The sequence below is a fragment of the Castor canadensis genome, chromosome 1 (assembly GCF_047511655.1).
Source record: "Castor canadensis chromosome 1, mCasCan1.hap1v2, whole genome shotgun sequence".
In the NCBI taxonomy this organism is placed as follows: Eukaryota; Metazoa; Chordata; class Mammalia; order Rodentia; family Castoridae; genus Castor; species Castor canadensis.
In genome coordinates this window covers 34340568-34361331 of record NC_133386.1, presented here as the reverse complement: position 1 = coordinate 34361331, position 20764 = coordinate 34340568, and the positions used below count along the sequence as shown (strand labels likewise).

At 35.8% G+C, this 20764-nt stretch overlaps 1 protein-coding gene across 3 annotated transcripts in view; it reads left to right on the top strand.

Moving 5' to 3' along the window:
• The window catches only part of Lama2 (laminin subunit alpha 2), a 630868-nt gene that overhangs the window by 96504 nt on the left and 513600 nt on the right, over window positions 1-20764 (top strand). The gene's annotated exons all lie outside the window — the stretch shown is intronic.

The window sequence follows — 20764 nt, the reverse complement described above, 5'->3', positions numbered from 1 at the left end:
TCCCATTCTGTGTGTTGACTCTTGATTCTGGTAATTGTTTCTTTTGATGTACAGGAGCTTTTTAATTTTATGCAATCCCATTTGTCGTTTCTATTTCTTATTTCCTGGAAAATTGGAGTCCTATTCTAAAAATAATTGTACCTAAATCTTTCAGTGTTTTCCTATGTTTTTCTGTAGTAATTTCAAAGTTTCAGATCTTATGTTAAGCTCTTTGATAATGAATTTTGTGAAAGGTTTTCTTCTGCATCTATTGTGATGATCTTGTGATTTTTCTTAATTCTGTTTATGTGGTGTATTATATTTACTGATTTGCATAGGTTGAACCATCCTTGTATCCCTGGAATGAAACCAACTTGATTGTTGTATATGATCTTTACAATGTGCTACTGAATTTGGGTTATAAGTATTTGATTGAGAATTTTTACTTTTCTGTTTATCAAAGAAAGAGGTCTACAATTTTCTTTTTTTGTTGAGTCATTTTCCAGTTTTGGTATCAGAGTAATACTTACTCTATAGCATGAGTTTGGTATTTTTTCTTGCCTTTCTATTTTATGGATTAATTTTTAGGGTGTTGTGTTAGTTTGTCGTGGGTTATTCTTTGTTGTAAGACTATTATTGCATCAGTCTCACTACTTGTTACAGATCTGTTTATATCTTCTGAGGTAAATGTTTTTATAAGTTACATTTTAAAAAATGTCTTAATTCTCCACTCTTTAAGTAGAGACAGGTTATAAGATATAAAGTTTTAGATTGAAATAATTTTTCTCATAATTTTAAAGATATTGTTTCATGGCTTCAACCTCTTCAGTCACATCGCTCTAGTAACCCTGAGGCCTTCACTTCTCTTGAGCACATGAGACAAGTTTCCATTTTAGATCCTTTGCAATGGCTAGTCATCTGCCTAGAATTCTTCTCTGCAAGATGTCTTCATAGGCCACTCCCTTCCCCTCTTTGAAAACCACTAATATGGAGCATCCCCAATCAGTTTCCTCGTACTTTTTTATTTATTTCTGCAAATTGACATTGTCTCCATTTTTCCCCGTATCTCTAAACAAGTCCAAGTATTTCTTCCCTTTCATTTATCATCTTTAAATACCCTATGTAGCTTACTTATGTACTAGGTAAATTTTTTATTGCCACTCTGTATCACCCACACTGCCTCTTACCCCCGATAATATAGAAATTCCATGGGGTTTAGATATTCATCTTACTTTTTTGTTTTTAATAAGTAATATATCCAAAGCAACCAGCTGTTTCCCTCAACACCTACAAATGTGCCTGGCAAGAATGGGGTTGTAATAGGTAAGACACCTAAAAAATTACTTAGCATTTTTTGCCCTTAATGCAGAGAAACTAAAGCAGATACCTTAAAAGCAACTGAGGCCAGTAGGAGAAGGGGACCAGGAACTAGAGAAAAGGTGAAATCAAAAAGAATTAACCTAGAAGGTAACATTAATGTGAGTCAACCCCCTGTATAGCTATCCTTATCTCAACTAGCAAAAACCCTTGTTCCTTCCTATTATTGCATATACTCTCTCTTCAACAAAATTAGAAATAAGGGCAAAATAGTTTCTGCCAGGTATCAAGGGGGTCGGGGGGAGAGGGAGGGGGCGGAGTGGGTGGTAAGGGAGGGGGTGGGGGCAGGGGGGGGAAATGACCCAAGCATTGTATGCACATATGAGCAATAAAAAATAAATAAATAAATCAAGAAAGAAAAAGAATGGGGTTGTAGCTCAGTGGTAGAGCAATTGTCTAGCATGAATGAGGTTTCAGAGTCAATTGCTAGCACTGCCAAAAAACCAAAAACAACAAAAAATTCCTGGCATTTGTTAGGAATTTTAAAATGTTTGTTTGAATAATTTTATGATTTTACAAGTTGAAGTTCAGGAGCCTTGCCAATTTTTCATATCCTATATATGTGATTAGGCTTTTGCCTCAATAAGCTTTAGAGTCTTATCTTGATCCTCAATATTCTGCAGTTTAATGATAAAATGCCCTGTGTTATGAATTTTTTGACCTTGAATTTCATGGATTTGGTTGTTTTAGTTTAATAATTAATATGCTATCTACCTCTGGAACTCTTCTTAATTGGATTTTGAGTTTCATGGATCTATCTTGTAACCTTTTGTCTTATCTGAATGCTTTGGTTTCCCTTTTTATTCTATTATTTTCCCCTAGAACACTCCTTATGTTTGATTTTGTTACTATAATGTTTTAATAACTCTCTTATGCTTTGACTATCCTTTAAATTTAATATATTATCCTATTCTTATTTCATGCATATCATATATTTTGCTAGTTCTTTAGTTTTTTATACCTTTTACCCAAATATTTGTAGACAGACATTTTAGTCTTTTCACTGCTAGCCTTTCTGTTGGGGGTAGAATAAGCTGTGGGCTAGGATGGTCACATTACTCAGAATATGGATTTTCACATTTTTGTTTTCAATGTGAAACCTTACCCATATTCCCATCATCCACTGCATGAAGTCTAGAGACTTTCTGGTTCAGTTTCTTTAGAGAATAAGTCATGTGTCTCCTGTGAACAGTGGGTTTAGTAGCTAGACATTTTGGTGTTGGAAAAGGGACACAGGGACCTAACTATGTTTTGTAATGTCAACCCTTATTCCTTCCTGCCTTATGAATTATTTGGTGCCTCAAATTTCAGACATTTTCTCCTCCTTGGCAGCTCAAACTAACCTGTTGATTTAACTTGCTCCTCCCCTTTGTGCACACATCCTTCACCAGTTTTCTCTGTTCTGGGCTAGAACTACTCACCCCATCCGCTTTCTTTCCAACCTCTATGAATTTGTCCATATTTTTATCTATTGTCATCTTTTATCTAGTTGCCTAGTGGCTATATATCATTTTATTATTTAAATCTTAGTTTAGAAGTTTTAAATTTGTGAGTTCATGGCATCTTAACCAAAGCCCTAGGAGGTGGATCTTTAATGTGAAGCACAAACAGAATATGATTTTACTTTCATCTCTCTACTTTTAAATTTGTGATTCTGAGTCTGATTTATGCTATGGTCACAATACAACCAATAGTATGATACAGTTTAATTTTACCTGTATTACATTAATGTGGAGACATGTATGGTGACTTAAAATGTTTTTCAACTTCATGACCATTGTGAGGAAGATGTTTATGAGTTATTTTCATTTCCATAGGAATAAGGACAATGAAAATATAGCATGCCTACATTAAAAGTTGTTGTTAGACATTGGACCACTATCCAGTTAAATAATAAATAATGATATTTCTCCTTAGGCATGTACTTATAGAATCCTGAGTAATTTAGTCCTGGGTTTTGCCACCCATGTTAGTTTGTCCTCTGAGTGATAAAGAGATTGATAAATCACAACCGAGGTGAAATTAATTTTAAAAAGTATATGTATTTATTTAGCAATGACAGGGTAGAATCAACTGAAAGTAGCTTCAAGTTCAATAGCTTATTTCCTCTAATTTGAAAACAAAATCTACTGCAAAAGCAGAGAGAATTTTTGTCATCTATGTCTCTTATTAATAAAAAGACAAAAGACACCTACATTTCTTCTCCTTTGGAATAAACTACTGGTGAGAATTTAAGTTAATTATTTTATTATCTTTTAAGTATTATTTTTTGGAACAAAGCATGGTGGTGCTGGGTGACGACTGTTGACCTGAGAGGACTAGATGGCCTTGTTCTGATACATTCTTTCACTAAATGGTTGTTTTACTCTCTGAAATATGATCGTAATGCTGCAAACCAAATGAGTGGAAATGGTGGGAAAGTGAGAAGCTCCTCTGGTCATTCCAGGCTTGTGGCAGATCTTCACAGTCCTTTGTGAGCAGTGGCAGCAGATGACAATGAGCAGCATCTGGTGTTGCTCTCTAGTGTTGCAGCTCTTTGCATTTCTGGGGTTCAGGGACCCTTAACACCTCAGCAACAACTGTTGCAGCTCTTCTCTCAGATACAGTGATCCACAACACTTGATAGCTCTTTCACTTTGGATATTGGGATTTGCTGCATTTGCCAGCCCAAGACAAGTGTTATAGCTCTTCTACCTTAGGGTCAGGCCAAAAGTGATCGAGGACACTGGTTGCAGCAAGGGCTCACTGTGCTTCAGGGATTGGGCCCAGTTCACTTCCTCAGCAGTGATCCCGGGCACTTGATAGCCTGGAAGTAGAAGAGCTCCTGTATCTACAGAGGTGAGCTGAGGTGTTTGACAGCACTACCAGCAGTGCTAAGTGCTACAATTCTCCTGGAGCCCCCAGCCCAATCTGCTGGTATTGTCAGTTCTGCTGCTGAAGTGGCTCCAGCCACCCCCATTGTTGCTGCTGCATCTGCCACATGTCACTAGTTCAGCTTCTCTGCTAATGATGGAAATTAAATGTAGGCCAGAAAGACCACTTAAGAGGAGTTTTCATTATACCTAGTATTGCAACACCAGGAGGCAGCACAGGAGGGTGTTCCCAGACTGCCTCACAAAGTGAGCTCAGTCAAAAAGGGGTGTGACAAAGGTGTCTGTACCAATCATGGTAGTCCTATTATGCCAAGTCACAAGGCCTTCTACTGGACCATCATGGGAAGAGCTCTTCCTCTGGCCGTGTGGAGATGGCTGCAGGCATCTAGGGATCATCCTGGCTTGTAATGGCAAAACATTCAGCGCAATCTGTTTGCTGAGACAGTGCCTTTAGGAGCTAAAATTATTCTTCAGTGTGTGTCTTCCTCAAGTGTTTTAGAGTGTTCAAAGCAGCTGGGTAGCATGAGAGCAGTCCAGCTGACTGCTTGACTGATTGTCTTTTACTCAAGGCAGCCAAAGCACCAGGAAATGGTCTAACAGCTGTCAATCACAGAGTCAAATCACCCCAGCCTCCCAAATCTTAGCTCATTTAAAGTAAAAATAAAAAAAAATTAATTGGAGCACTTACTATGAAGGCTGACTATTAACAGTAACAGTACCTTCAGAGTATTTAACAGTGTCCCAAGGAGAAGCGGGTCCCCCCTACTCTCTGTTTCAGTAGATAACTCATCACAGGACTAGCTAATCTTTAAGGCTCCCTTCTTCCTAATCTTCCTCCCTTTCTGTGTTTTGTCTTTCATTTTTAAAAGTAAGACATGAGTCTTGCTTTCAACTGACTCACATTGTACAAGTGAAAATTATGGTAGAAATGGGAGACAAACATACACGTAAACACCATATGGTCTTATTACCGAAGTATTGGGATGATATGGAATATATTGTAATAATGTTATTTTTCACTTTGTAGACTGTTAATATTTGCAGTCATGGAAATGCAGTTGAAGTAGTGTCTCACATGACTTAAATTCTTCCCTTCTGGTTGCCTTTGGGCCATATGTTTATCCAATGGGTGTTTTCCACTGTGTGGTTTGTTTAGTTACAAAAATCTTAAAATATTCCATCAAAGGAGAAGTTTCATCAAAAGAACCTCAAAACAACCAAACGTTCTACTCATCTATTTAAATCATTAGCAAAGGCAGCACTCTTATCCCAGCTTCGGAGCTAACTAGGCCCATTATTTTGCTCTTTTCATGTATGCTTTCCCGTGGCTAAAATGTCTGTAGATTACTAATAAATACTGGCAAACAGAGAAGTTATTAACAGTCAAGTCATTGCATTTTAGTTGACAAAACCTTCATTGAAATGCTATCTGTGTGAAGCACTCAGAAATTCATCATCTGAATAGTTCAAATTATAATACAGAAAGAATGAAATGCACTTGGAGTATATACCATCAACATTCTTTTAGGTTAATTTAAACCAACATGCAGATGTTTTGTATGCTTCATGTGTGGAATGCCAGAAGGTTTTATTTTCCCTCTCGAGCTTTGCATATGTGATCACCTTTCATAAGCAGTGGTATTCAATGCACTTGAGGAAAAAGTCATCTTTTTCTTAGGAGGTAAGTTGATGGAAAGAGAAATCATAAAAGTCTGGAATATAGTATTCTTCTGGATTGAAATACTATCAAGTGAGTTGAATGCCCTATACTTTAAAATTAGGAGTTATCTCTATTGTTACTAAAAAAAAATCTGCTTTTTATATGATTCTTGACATGGGAAAGGGGTGCTTGATGAGTAGCCAATGATGTTGAACTTTTATTTTCTAACTGACTTGTTTTTGTCATGAAGGCAGCATTTTGATGAAATTGTGTTTGTTTTTCTTTCTAATAGGTTCTAATTGAAGTTTGAAGGTTCATTACACAGTCCATGGGAACATGTTGTCAAACACAATTCACCTCTCCCATAGTGAATGTTGGCATAATTTTACAGGACAAGAGGGCACTAGAGTGCTCAGCTGTCATAATGTTTGGCCCCAATTTCATTCATCATGGGCAAAATATCTACATTGTTTTGAATTTCTATTTTCAAACATCAGTACACTGAAGCAAACAATAAAGAATGGGTTTGAATACAAGCAGGTAGACTTTCCATTCGAGCAACATGTTGTAGGCTAATTTTATGCCTCCCTCAATTATATTGAAAGAGTGCAATCTTATATGTTTCACAGATGTATCACCTGAAATCCAAAAACATACCACTTCATCAATGTTGTCTTCATTTAAGTGTAATATGAAAAGTAAAAATATGCAATGTTTGCTCTTACTACATATATACTCATGACAGGATATTTCTCATTTTATTTGGGAAATTAAATACATGTCAGGTAGGTTTGGGTTGCTCAGTAAATGAGTCTACTTCAGGGTGAGAACTGTTTTTATTAACAGATTTTATAAACTGGCTTGGTAGTTTCCAGTTCTGTGGCAAGAACATCTATCATCATAAACCTGTAACATAAATGTACAGGATACATTCTTGCTTCAAGAGTCTATAAGAGGAGTGCTCTCGTGAGCAGTTTATATGAGAGGGTCATAAAATGAAGTTTAGCAATAGCACAGACAGCCACAGGGAATGGTGTATGGTTAAGGTACTTTAAATCATGAAAGAAATATACCTGCAAGGATTTATTAATCTTACTCATACATATATGTATATATATTGGTAAATAGCAGTTGGAAGGAAGAGTTTGTATTTCTTTAGAAATACTGATCTCATCAATATATTGGAAAACTAAAGCAAGGCCATGATCTGTGTTCTGACATCTGGTGTGGAATGATGGCTTTGCAGTTTCATTTTGCTTTCCTCTAGTACAAGTTTGATAAAATTCTTTAAATATTAATGTATTTTTAGAAATCACAAACTCTGTTATATGAAAAAGAAAGTTGGCCTGAGAATAAGAATCAGCTTTTATAATATGATCATCAACTGAATAATTCTATTATATTTAATTATTCTAAGGAAGGAGCATATTGAAAGGTATTAGGGACTTTTCAATTTTTACTTTCCTCCCTTTGTCTTTTTATTTGAATTATTCATTTTATTCTTCTTTCTGTTCAGTAAGGCTAAGCTCTCAAAAGAAATTGAGATACTATTTTTAATAGTATAGGTTTTTAAGTGAGGGTTATTGTAAATAAAGACAAATAATTATCAATTATATTATTCCTTATATCATATAAGAACTGTATCTAAGCAGTTAAAACTATCTCCTAGTAAGTTATGAACATTTTGTAATGTTCATAAATCAATCTTCACAATTTTTCCCTATATTTTTGACCTCCCAAAGAGCCATAATTGAATCCTTCTTAAGTCATCTTTTATTTTAGCTTTTTTTGAATGTAGAGGCAGTATGTTAAAGTACATTACAAAAACATATACTCTTGGCTCCTGGTAATGTCTCTTTTCTACTGAAGTATAGCTTGCTCTTTTAAAGATTTGCGTGAAAAACCATCTTTTCTTCTTGTTTTAGAACAATTTGATTATTCTAAAACACTTCTTAGGCTATTACTAATTGTCTATAAGGAATATTGAGGTCCACAGATAAACTTACAAGGAATAGAAAATAGTTTTGAACAAATTTTTAATTTTTAAATAGTCACAGATCATATGTATATATGTATAACATACATAACATCTTTTCTTCACATTGGGTTTGATCTGGTATCTGAAATGCAAGTACTCTTATTTCATTTTCTGCTAGGAAATGTTCTAAAAAATGATCATAAATTTTGAAACCTTGTGATTGTTTTTATGCTCAATGTTCGTTTAAACTTAACAATTAGTCTCTTGTTTTGTAGTCTTGACTTTCCTGAGGTGAATTATTTTTAGGGAATTCATTTCTTCTTTAATTTCTACCTTCTGTGAAAAATTCTTGAAGTCTCTTCTGTGGCTGTTGGTTAATACACAGGCCCTTTAACAAAAAATAAAACAAAATAAAACAATACATATGGGCAAAGACTGGGAACAAAAGAAAAACATTTGAACTCCAGGGATTTTCCTAGGCCAGGCCTCAATGTGCCAGCTGTTCTTAAGAAAGGCTTTGTACATTTAGCTGAATAGATTGAAAATCCTTATTATTTTGATAAATGATTCTATTGTTTTCTCAATGCTAAATATTCATAAAAAGCAACTATTCATTCACACAATCTTTTTAAAATAAGTTAAGTTAAGGAAAAAGTAGGTCAATATGCTGAGAAATGAGCTTTTTAAAAAATCAAATGGTTAATTTTGTATTCTTCAAAAGAGCAAAGATCAGCTCAGCAAATGAGGTACTTGTAATAATAAAAATCCTATACATAAGAAAACGGTCTTTTTGTTTTTAATCTAGAATTGATTAATTAAATTTCATTGTCAAGGGCACAATTCCCCCTCATTATACAACTGCTGAAGGTCCAAGTTTCAGTGAGAAATTCAAGCACACGGGGAAAAATGTGCCCATAAACTTAAAGTGGATTGCTAGAAAAATCTTACGTAAGGTTTACGTTGTAAACACAGGCCAGCAATGTGCCCAAGCACGAACCAGCTCAATGCATTCTCGTTGCTATGAAGTTTTTAGGCCTAGGCTTTTGCATTGAGTCAAAGAGCAGCACAAGGGATATTTTGGTTACCCGGAGTTTCCAACAGGATTAGTCCAACTTCTGATTGACGCAGGTGAATTCAAGCTCTCTACCAAAGACATATGAAATCAAGCATTAATTTAAAAGAGAAATATGAATGAAACTAATTTTAAAAGGAAAACAAAGAAATGTTCTTTATAAGGCACCAAAAGCAAACACAGTGCAGTTAATATCAATTATTTCATAAAATAGTTATTAAATAAAATATCTGTGGGCCTGACCTCATGTATGTGTTTTGCATGAGCACTAGTTGTCAAGCTCAAAGACACATTTGAGCTGACCATTCTTTGTCCTAGATATGACTCCTGTCTGATATTGTGCCTATATCAGGATCAGAATCTATACTGATCAATACCCAATGAATATATTTGCCAGACATTTAAAAAACTATCCTTGCTCATAAGGACAAAGAATCCCTGCCAATCAGAGGCATGAGATTTCCATGCGCTACAAGAGGAAGGAACTGAGTGAGAGCAGTTTATGTACCAAGCACTCCAACTACTACTTTCTTTCTAAGGAAGGATGAACTTTACCATTCAGTAAATGATAAAAGTTTGAGTCTCAGTTTCATATCTTGAGGTATTTCTAAGTTACTCTGTCTCTAAAGATGGTAAGATTCCAGGCTTCAGGATCATCATGCTTAAGGATGAGAATTCTGACCTCCTGCTGCATTATTTCCCTCTATTCCAAACTGGGAGAGCCAGTTTTATTCCTTAAGGAGTTGCATTAAGGGAATTAGTCACTCTAGTTTCTTTCTATAAATGAGAACAGGTTCATCAAATCAATCAAAAGGACATATATGTGGGGCAACAATTAAGGGCTTTCCCTCCAGTCTGGTGAGCAATGCTCTGCTGTTTCTATTCTGGGAGGTCTTTGCAATGACTAGAATAAAGCTGTAGCCAATACTGATACCCTTGTCATAGCTGTCTGTTCTGGGGATTATGGCTTAGTAAATATATTGGAATCAGAAGTGTATTCATTTCATTCACCCATTCACTTATTTTTTCGGTAAATATTTCTGAACTCCTAGTAGGACTGCTCTAAGCAATGAGAAAACAAGTCTCTGTTCTCATGATGCTTTTGTTTGGAAGGGTTGATGTCCAGAGGAAAAGAAAATAAACAAGGAGAGGTATGAACAAGATAATTTTATACAATGATAAGAGATAGGAAGAGAATGAAACAGGTGCTGTGATGGACCAAAGAATGGGAGTTCATTTGCCTACTGGCCAAGAAAAGTCTTGCTAAAGAAGTGACATGTTAGTTGAAGGTCAGTCGAAGTACACGGGAGACCCCACAGGACTTCATAAACTGAAGTCTAAGTGCATGGAAACTACCGAGTGATTTTGAAGATAGTACTTGCTCAATACTGTCACCCTGCCATTGATTTGGCAAACTTCACTGAGATATAAGAGTTGGAAGTGGGCAATCCTAGTCAAAGACTCTATGGGATACTTTATCAAATTCAGTCTTTATAAAATCTAAAAGAGACCATGAGCCTTCTTCCTCAGTTGTTGTGAGCAGATAAAATTTGACACCAATTACAATGTTAGCTCTGGCTGAAACTTTAGACAGTGGAAAAGAGTTAATGTAACTGGAGTGAAGGTGACAGGGAAAACCATTTTTCACTTCTTTTTTGGTCATCACAGGGTGACGATAGCACTTCATAGTAATCACACTTATGCAAGTTCCCAGAAATTTAAAAACTCACATTACTGTTGACTTTCCAGTTCCTCAAGGCAGCTACCATGATTCAATGAATTCCCATGATTCCCTAAGAATAGATTTTTGGTATTAGACCACAACCTCCTTTGTAGGTTTTTATTTTTTATTTTTAGACCTGGTCTACTATGCAGCCCAGGCTGGCCTCAAACTCTAGACCCTTCTGCTTTTGCTTCCTGAGTATTGAGACTGCAGTTATGGATTACCATGCCTGCCTCCCATGTATCTATAAACAATTGGTTTGATATTTCCTTTATCTTTAATTACTATTATGAAAATTAATATTAGCAAATTAATATGATGTATGCAGAAGTCAAAACAACATTGCTATTTGTATAAAGCAAGAAAATTAAAAGTACTGTGCATATCAAAATATCACATGCATGGGGGAGTACCTTTGGCAGTGAGTAGGCTTAGATCTAATGCTGGGTGAATATTGGTACCAAGCACAATAATAGCTGGTGGTCAGTTATCTTGAAATTTATGAAAGGATAAGATATAAACATCTATACTAGAAAACAAAATCTGGGTAGAAATTAGCAGAAAACTTTTATTTCAGAATCAAATAGATTAAGGTGAATTAAAGAATCTAGCACTGAGGGAGAAAATCTTTTTAAATTTCTTTAAAATTTATGATATAAAATATAAGTTGCTAGCATTATTGTGTTTGTAAATTAGGAAGTTTAATTTTTATTTTTAAAAATTGAAGCAATATTCTGTCCCCTATGTCATGTTTTAGTAATAGGTCTTTTTGTTTTATTTAAGCAACAATTTTTCAAAGAATGTCAATTGATAGTGAATTTTATGCGACATGGCTACATTTAAATTTTTTTGCTAGAGTAAAGCCATGTCAAAATTAAAAGTATAAAGGAAGGAATTCAAGTGTGAAGAGCCTCCAAACGGTGTGTCACTTTTAATAGTTTCCCCTATATTATGTGACCAACCAGTGTTAAAGTCTGTAAGAGTTTTGTCAAGTACATTTGATTTTCCCAACACGCTGTGAATTCAATTAGGAAGATAACTTATCTAGGCTTTCTAACTGAAATTGGTAAGTTCAGAGGTTAAATAGATATAAATATACTTTAATTAAATAATATATATTTTAAAATACTCAAACAACTTTTCTTTGAAATTTATTCCCGAACAGCAACAAATTAGCTTGCATTACAAAATAGAAAATTCAATTGTTGGAAATTCTATTCTATTCTATTCTGATAGCTTATTTCTCTTAAGTTGTTAGGAAGCTTTTACTTAATATGCACTTTATGATTTGTGATAGGAAGACCATCACTAAGTGGATCACTGCCTGTTGGTTGGTCTATATTAGCTGCCTTCCAAAAAATATGAATTAAGTTCTAATTTAGAATGGGAATAGCCTACAGCCATGAACACTGAATGTGTCACTAGTGAGAAATGGCAGTCTTCCTTTGCTAGTCTCTTGAAACTGGATTTATTTAGGGTAGGGCTGGTTTTTATTGGTGACCATTTGGGCTGGTAGTAAAAGGAGCACAAAGTATTGTTTTCTGTACCTGACGTGGTAAATTTCCTGCTCTGTGTCAGTCTTTCATTTGACTCAGAAGGGTGTGTGTTTCATACCTTTGACAACCAAGATGAGCGTTCACTTTCCCCTCCTGTGCTTGGCAACAAAAAGACTTGGTGAGTACAGAAAGAAAAAAATGTTTCATTTCTTACACAGTGAAAGCTTTTCAAAGCATTTTTGTTACTGTATTGATAAATTAACCTCACACCAATATTAATCTTTTATTAACACCTTACTTTGGCAAGCAGTGATTAAGACTTTTGATGTGTTAGTAACTTCATAAGTAGAAAGGAAGCAGGGAAGTTGCACTCAAGAAAACGTGTAATCTTCTTATGGGCAAAAATAAGAAATGAGTATTTTCACAGAAAAAATATAGCAAACATAGGCAAATAGGAGGTGATGGAAAAATATGGAGGAGAACAGGAATCCTTGGAAGGTGTGCAATCAAGGAGGATTTTAGAAAAGATGGTACCATTTTAGAAAATGGTTCGTGTAGGGATTAAATAGTAGAGAAAGTAGGGGAAGACATAACTTCCAGGCAGAAGGTCTTGAAACAGAGCCTGCAGTAGGGATTTGGGTATTGCTCACCTGGACTTCAACTCTGGCTTGTCCTTTGTGATATAAACAGCCTGTGTGCCATGCTGATCCTCAAATCCCCGTCTGTCATATGTAGATTATAGTGTTTGCCTCATGCTGCTTATGAGTGTTGGTGCTCTAATTCACATGAACAAGAATTTAGCACTGTTGACTTTTTTTCTGGGGATTATTAACAAGGCCTGAGTTGGGGTAAGGGAGTGAGAAGCCTAGGCACTTGCATATATGTGATCCAGAATGAGAGTGAGTGCCTCCTTACGTTTTGTACCCTAGAGCACTGCTCTGGCCTCCTTGTTAAAAAGAAACTATTTATGCTGAATTAGAAAACAATTATTTTGGAAAGGATGATTTATAGATATGTCAAGAGATCCTTAAAGTACACTACAAGGGTAAACATTATTAATGGAATAATTTTAGTAATACCTTGAGCATAGTTCTAATTCCAAATCATCTTCATGCCTCTGGTAATGGCTTTTCAATATTCTTTTTGAAATATTGACAGCATTTTAGTGATGACATTGGTATTCTTACTTAGTTTAAATATCCTTTTGTTCTTGAGAAATATATAAAATTTCAATTGAATGCCAAATCTGAGTAGAAAAATACACTCAAAAATAACAAATTGCAAGTTTATTAACTTATTTAAAAGCAGATAGTAGCAAGTTACTATATTGCAATGGGGAAAAAAAAGGTTTCCAAGACTGGTAATTCTAAAATTGCTAGCCTAGTAGCTGTATCATTTTTCTGTGAGCTAATCCTTAAGTAAAAGTCATCCTAAAATGCCTCAGAACTCTTAATATTTTGGCTCCAGTGTTAGAGAGTTCAGAACAGTGGAGGTCACTTGAGATCAGGGCTCATGGTACCTCTACTGTGTAGTAATATTCCTTCCTCTGGCTTTGGCTCAAAGAGAGCCACACACAGAGAAGGACACTGATGATAACAGAGTTGGACATTCTTTGCAATTTTTCTTCTGCCAGGATAATTTTATAATCCATGAATCAAAAGGAGTGGGGAAATTATTTAAAAAACAGAAGCTTGATTTAAAATGTATTATGCTGTGCCTTTTTCTTTTGCCATTATTTAGCTCAGAACACCATTAAAAACTACACTGGTAATTAAAGTATTGAAACTGTAATGGTATTTCTGGTGTGCTTTTAAAAATATTTCCAGTATGTTTTTGTAGCTGTATGACTTAATATTTGGTTTAATTTTTCTTAGACAATGTTAATTATGAGACTTTGCTGGGAATTTTTTATGTGGATTTGAAAATGAGGAGGGAAAAATAAGGTGGGTGAAAGAAGGCTGGAAACTATGTTTTCAGTCTTCCAAAGGGGCTTTGAATTGTCAGAAGAGCTGAAAGTTAACATAAATGGCAAGGGGCCATTTAAGATTAGGGCACTCCATTGCTTTCCTGTGTTCATAAATAAGTATGTTCACCAAAAATAGCTGCCTTTGGAGTAGATGGAGTTTGTGCTTTGTGGTAACAATGCTGTGGGATGTTGACATCCCCCTTCCATAGGGGATCCTGGGAAATACCTTGTAGCACAAATGCAGATGCACGTTTCAAATAAATGTATTTTTCCTGAATTGTTTTTTTCCTCTTTATTCATATATTCATATGTACATACATTGTTTGGGTCATTTCTCCCCCCTGTCCCTTGCCCTCTTCCCCCGACAATACCCCTCGTTTCCAGGCAGAACTTGTTGGGCCCTTTTCTCCAATTTCATTGAAGAGAAGAGATAAGCAATAAGAAAGACAAAGAGTTTTTGCTAGTTGAGATAAGGATAGCTATACAGAGAGATTCTTAGCATTGCTTCCATGCACAAGTGTATTACAACCCAAATTGATTCATCTCTACCTGACCTTTTCACTCCTTCCCGGTCACCTTCCCATATTGACCTCTGTTGTTTTAAGGTTACTGTATTAGGTCCTCTGCTGTGGGCACATCAAACACTTTCAAGTTTTGGGTTTCCTACCTATCTCTATTCCTCCTGTATGTGTTCTCCCCTTAGACTGTGACCCAAGTCCAATAACATTACTTTAATCTTTGCACATTAACACTGACATACTGTGCCATTTAAAAGTCCTAAATATATTACGCAGTGGCTACCCTAATCAAGGTAAGTAGTCAGATGGCAGCACACTGTGCACAGTATGTCAACTGGCCTTTCATATAATTTAGGGTACTCCATTTATGCCCAATTAACTAGCTAACCTTCTAGCTGCTTTATTAAATTCAGGCTTGTCAGTCAAAGAGGTCACAATGGGACAGAAAGTATTCTTGCATCCTACAGAAAGAGTTGCTTGAAATCACAGAATACTTGTTAGTGGTCACTTTTCAACTAAAGACATGCCTATATCACTTGAGTCAAATCAATTCTCTAAGTAAAGAAAATCTCAGAGACAAATACTATGACATATTAAGCATTCTAGCAGCAAGAGATAGCAGGATAATATGGTACCATCTTGTGGGATATAAGTGAAATATTGTAGCAGGGTGTAAGATAAAAACACTGCTTTGTATTAAAATATATTCAGTAACACATATGGAATGGAAAGTTGATATGCCATTTTTAGATACTCCCCCCAAATTAATCTATTTCCTGGAGTATTAATTCAGACTCTGCTTCTAATAGTTATAGATAGTATTAATACCTTAGAAAAGGTTGAGCAGTGAAGACCTAGACTATCACTGGTTTTCAGACAACATTTGCAATTAGGAAAACTACCGGAAATGAACCTCTGGATTCATTCATTCATTCATGTAAGTTATATTTTATTAAGTCACTCTTATAGGTCAATATTTTTTATTAACTTAAAAGATTAAAAGCAATCAAATAGGCATTGCGTCTGCCTTGGTATACAATTTCCTGGTAAATAATTTTTAAAGTAAAAGTATATAGTGAACTAAGCACACTAATAAATTTAAAAAATGCTGTAAGAGAATATGGCAAAGAAGAATGAAATCTTGTTATTCGCAGGTAAATGGATGGAACTGGGGAACATCATCTTAAGTGAAGTTAGTCAGGCTCAGAAGGCCAAAAATCACATGTTCTCCCTCATATAGCTAAAAGAAATGCAGTGATGATAATGGACATGGGTCATACACTAAAGGGAGAATGTGCAGAGGAGGAATAGGGAGAGGGAAGGAAACCTAAAATTTGAACTTGGTTGATGTGCTCACTGTAGAGGAGCGAATATAGTAATCTTAAACTGGCAGAGGCCACTATGGAAAGGGGACCAGGAAGTAGTGAAGAGTGAACCAATTTGGGTTGTAATACACATATGCATGGAAACAAAACAAAGAATCTTCCTGTATAGCTATCTTCATCTCAAACTAGCAAAAATGCTATGTTTTTCTTATCTTTTATGTTTTTTCTTCAACAAAATCAGAGAACAAGACGGCAGAACCGGTGTGCCATGAGGTGAAATGGAGGGTGGGGGGAGATGGCCCAAATAATGTATACACATGTAAGTAAATGTAAAAATGATAAAATAAAATTAAAAAGAAAAGAAAAAAAGAGCATGTGGCAAAAAACCAACTGGACTTTAGAAGAGTTAGGGAAACCTTTCTGGACAAAGCAGAACTAATTTGAGATTTTTAATGATAAGTGGGAGAAGTTCAAGCAAACAGACTTTGGTATGGAGTTGGGAATAGGTGGATGTATAAAATTCCAGGCAAGGAATTTAGCATTTCAGCTTCTGAGGAGCGCTGTAGGTGAGAAAACATACGAACTATATTCAAGAACTGAAAGGTGTTTGAAATGCTTGGCATGTAAAGTATGGGGAGAATAATGGAAGAACCAAGGATCTAGGGGAAACAATGGGGACAGATATGAACCTGATCATAAACCACTCTGTGAGCCCTACTAAAGAGTATCACAGGATGTGAGGGCGATCTGGCTGCGACATCTGTTACCCCATTGATCGCCAGGGTTGATTCGGCTGATCTGGCTGGCTAGGCGGGTGTCCCCTTCCTCCCTCACCGCTCCATGTGCGTCCCTCCCGAAGCTGCGCGCTCGGTTGAAGAGGACGACCATCCCTGATAGAGGAGGACCGTTCTTCGGTCAAGGGTATACGAGTAGCTCTGCTCCCCTGCTAGAACCTCCAAACAAGCTCTCAAGAGTATCACAGAGATTTCTCTGACTGCAATGTGGAAAATGAATTCCAGGAGTCAATAAAGGAAAATTTCAATAAGAGTCTATTGAAGTAATTGAAAGGATTTTTGAAGCCTGCCTGAACTGGGATGGTTGCAGTGGAGATGGACTGCCTGAATGACCTGATACCACTTTTGGTATTTTGAATATACAGGACATAGTGACTGAGTAGATGTACAAAATGTGGAAGAAGGGGTTAAGCATGAATCTTGGATTTCTGACTTGGTTGAGAGAAAAGCAGAAAGAAGTTTTGAGGGAAACAAGAATTCCCATTTGGATTTATTTTTTCATTCCTGGTGCTTGATTGACATCAGTATGCAGTTGTCTAAGAAGCAGTTGAAGGTGTAGAATCAGAGCTCAGGGGACAAAGCTAGCTGGAAATAATGACTGGGGATTTTTCTGCATATAAATGCCCATTGGCACCCAGGAGAATGGGTGATATTGTTCAGGATAGGTCTACAGACTAAAGAGAGGAAGTGTGGTTGTGATACTGGGGAAGATGTAGGCCTGGGAGAAGCAGAGAAACTTTGCTTGCTGGTGTACTCTGTATTCAAATTTTTCTCTTTAAGAGAAGCATCATAACAACAGATGAAAATTATATTTCTTCCCCTCTTTCAGACTGTTTTGAGAGTGGTATCTCCTTAATAAACAGTATGCAATGTGAATATTGTGGACATTAATGAGGAAAGTGTCTTGTGACCTTCAAAACTGTAACTGTCATTCCATTTCAAATACAAAGAATTCTGTGAGGCATAGGTTCATGTTCTATCTTATGAGCTTTTTCCAAATGCAATAGAATCACATCACTGAAAAGATGGAGCCATAGAAGATGCTCACAACCCAATGCTATGATATGAACAAAAACTACTCCCCTTGTTCTCAAAATTGGGGCTCCCTGTGTAGTAAAGCAAGACTTTCATCTACTGGCAAATAAAATCAAAATTTATGTTGGACTGTGTTCTACTCTTTGAATATGCTTGCAGATGCATTTTATTCTGCTCATATCTGTCTGTGATGAATATCTTTTCTGACCTTTTTCTGTAGGATTACCTTTGTTTAGAAAGAACATCTTAAAACTACACAATCAGCTTCTAGCCTCTCTTTTAATTGACTTTAATGAATTAATTTATTATTGAGAGACTGGGATTTGTGCTTCCTTGAAAGGCACTCTACCATTTGAGCCACATCCCCAGTCCTTCCTGCCACTTCTAATGCTCTTCAGAAAAGTTTTCTTAACAAAAATTTTTTTTTAGTCTTTTTCAATCTCTTTCTTCAATAGATGTGGTTCTCCTTGTAGAGGTCGTTTACATCTTTTATTAAGTTTATTCCTAGGTATTTGATTTTTTTGAGACTATTGTAAATGGAATTGTTTTCTTATATTCTTTCTCAATTTGTTCATTCATTGTTGGTGTATAGAAAGGCTACTGATTTTTGTAAGTTGATTTTGTACCTGCTACTTTGCTGAAGTTGTTTATGGTGTCTAGGAGTTTTTCAGGTCTTTAAGGTATAAGATCATATCATCTGTGAATAGGGATAATTTAACTATTTCTTTATCTATTTTTTTGTATTCCTTTTATTTCTTCTTCTTGCCTTATTGCTCTGGCTAGGAATTCCAGGACTATGTTGAATAAGAGTGGGGAGAGTGGATACCTTTGTCTCACTCCTGACTTTAGGGGAAGTGGTTTCAGTTTTTCCCTATTAAGTATGATGTTGGCTATTGGTTTGTCATAGATACCCTTTATAATGTTGAGGTACATTCCCTCTGTTCCTAGTTTCCTTAGAGCTTTTATCATGATATGGTGTTGAATCTTATGGGAGCCTTTTTCTGCCTTCATTGAGATGATCAAGTGGTTTTTTTGTCTTTGCTTCTGTTAATGTGCTGTATTACATTTATAGATTTGCGTGTGTTGCATCCCTGGGATGAAGCCAACTTGGTCATGTTAAATGATCTTTATGATATGTTTTTGGATTTTATTTGCCATTATTTGCAGGTAAATGGATGGAACTGGAAAACATAATCTTAAGTGAAGTTAGTCAGGTTCAAAAGGCCAAACATGTTCTCCATCATATGTGGATTATAGATCTTAAACAAATGTAGTAATATTATTGGACATGGGTCACAAACTAAGGGGAGAACCTGCATGGGAGGGATAGGAGAAGGGAAGGAAACATAAAACTTGAATGTGGTTGATGTGCTCACTGTATAGGAGTATATAGTGATCTTAAACTGTCAGAGGCCTCTATGAGAAGGGGAGTAGGAAGTAGTGAAGAGGTCTGGTAGAGATGAACCAATTTAGGTTGTAATACACAAGTGCATGGAAACAACACAAGCAATCTCCCTGTATAGCTATCTTCATCTCAAACTGGCAAAACCGCTATGTTTTTCTTATTATCTTTCATGGTTTTTTTCTTTAACAAAATTAGAGAACAGAGGGTGGAACAGGTTCTGAGGCTGGAGGTGAATGGGGTGAAGGTGACCCAAATAATGTATACACATGTAAATAAATGTAAAAATTATAAAATAAATTTTTAAAAAAGAATAAAATGATGAATGTAACTCCAAAAAATTTTTTTTTGAACAAAAGTTATTCTTAAGCTATGAGAAGTAAACTTTACTTATAGTAAAATCTGGTTCATTAGCTTCAATATGGCTTTAAGCCTCCGTTTTTTTCAGAGAAATGTTTTTAGAAACTACATTCCACCTGAATTGGGTTTTTGTTGACACAAATATTTTATAAATATGTCCTGACTTCCCAAAATTAATTTTATTTTCAACTTCTCTCAGGGTTACCACTGTTTTTATATATAGTCCTTAGTGGAGGTGGTCATAGTGAAACAATTTCATAGCCTTTTCTCTTTTTGCCTCAAAGAGTAGAGCTGGATCATTCCTTCTCTATATTAGAAAGAAATGTTGTAACATCATTTTACTTTTAAATGAATTCAAAGGGGACAAATTCTAACTAAGTATCCTCTGCACTCTCAGTTGTCTTTCTTTAAAGGAATTAAAAAATTATTAAAAAAAGCAGCCATTCTATGACTTCCTCTTTAAGAGAAGATGAGAAGGGAATATCAAAATTGCAATACAATAAGTTTCTGGGCATCTAGATTCATCAACCAGTTTATTTCATGCTAATCAAAAAATTTTGCGATTCAAAGCAGGCCTTGAGAAGAATCATCAATGAATATTTGTAATGAATTATTCAGGTGGCTTGCAAATAATTGAATTGTCAAACTTTAAGTGTGTGTATGCCAAGAATCCAGTTATTCTTCCAGGAACTATTTTGTCTGATTCTCTACTCTGTACCTTAAGTACAGATACTAAACAAAAGCAGATCTGACTCTTCTCTGAAGCCCTTGCAGTCCCTGGGATTGTCAGCATGTAATCAAGCTAGCATACGTATAATTCAATGTGTGAGAAGGTCAGGAACAGGGTGCTCACTTAGTGGATAATCAAAGACTGTGATCTATGGGGTAGGCAGCCCCATGGAGAAAGAAGTGACTCATGGAAGAGTTAGTGAGAGCTAGGTGGGGCAAATTGGGATAGGGTAGAAGTTTGAGGTCAGTGTTTGGAACCAGAGCTCCATGGGAACCTAGTCCCTGTCCTGATCACTCTGGAGAGAGCACAGAGTCCTCAGAACTCTAAGTATGTCATCATGGCTAGAGCACAAAGATGAAGGGCAAAGAATGTGAAATGTGGAAAAGGCCAGCTCATACAAGACTTTAAAGATAATTTTAAGGATTAAATAATTATATTAATTAAATGAGGTTGACTGGCTAGGTCAGAGGTCAACA